This window comes from Gavialis gangeticus, unplaced genomic scaffold (genome assembly GCF_001723915.1).
Source record: "Gavialis gangeticus isolate Ggan-Ray unplaced genomic scaffold, GavGan_comp1, whole genome shotgun sequence".
NCBI lineage: Eukaryota > Metazoa > Chordata > Crocodylia > Gavialidae > Gavialis > Gavialis gangeticus.
The window spans coordinates 49,202,990-49,203,265 of record NW_017729000.1 but is presented as its reverse complement, the minus strand read 5'-3'; positions in this window follow the sequence as shown (position 1 = coordinate 49,203,265).

Genomic DNA, 276 nt, shown 5'->3' with positions numbered 1-276 from the left:
ATCCCTTTTGAAGTGTGGCGCCCAGTACTGGACACAGTACTCCAACTGTGGCCTGACCAAAGTTGCATAGAGGGGGGAATATCACCTCTCTGGACTGGTTTGAGATGCATCTTTGGATGCATGACAAGGTATGGTTGGCCTTGCAGGCTGCAGTCTGGCATTGGTGGCTCATGTTCATCCTGGAGTCAGTTCATCCTGAATAATGACTCCAAGATCCCGTTCTGCCTCTGTTCTTTCAAGAGGGGAACTCCCCAGCCTGTATGTATGCTGTGGATT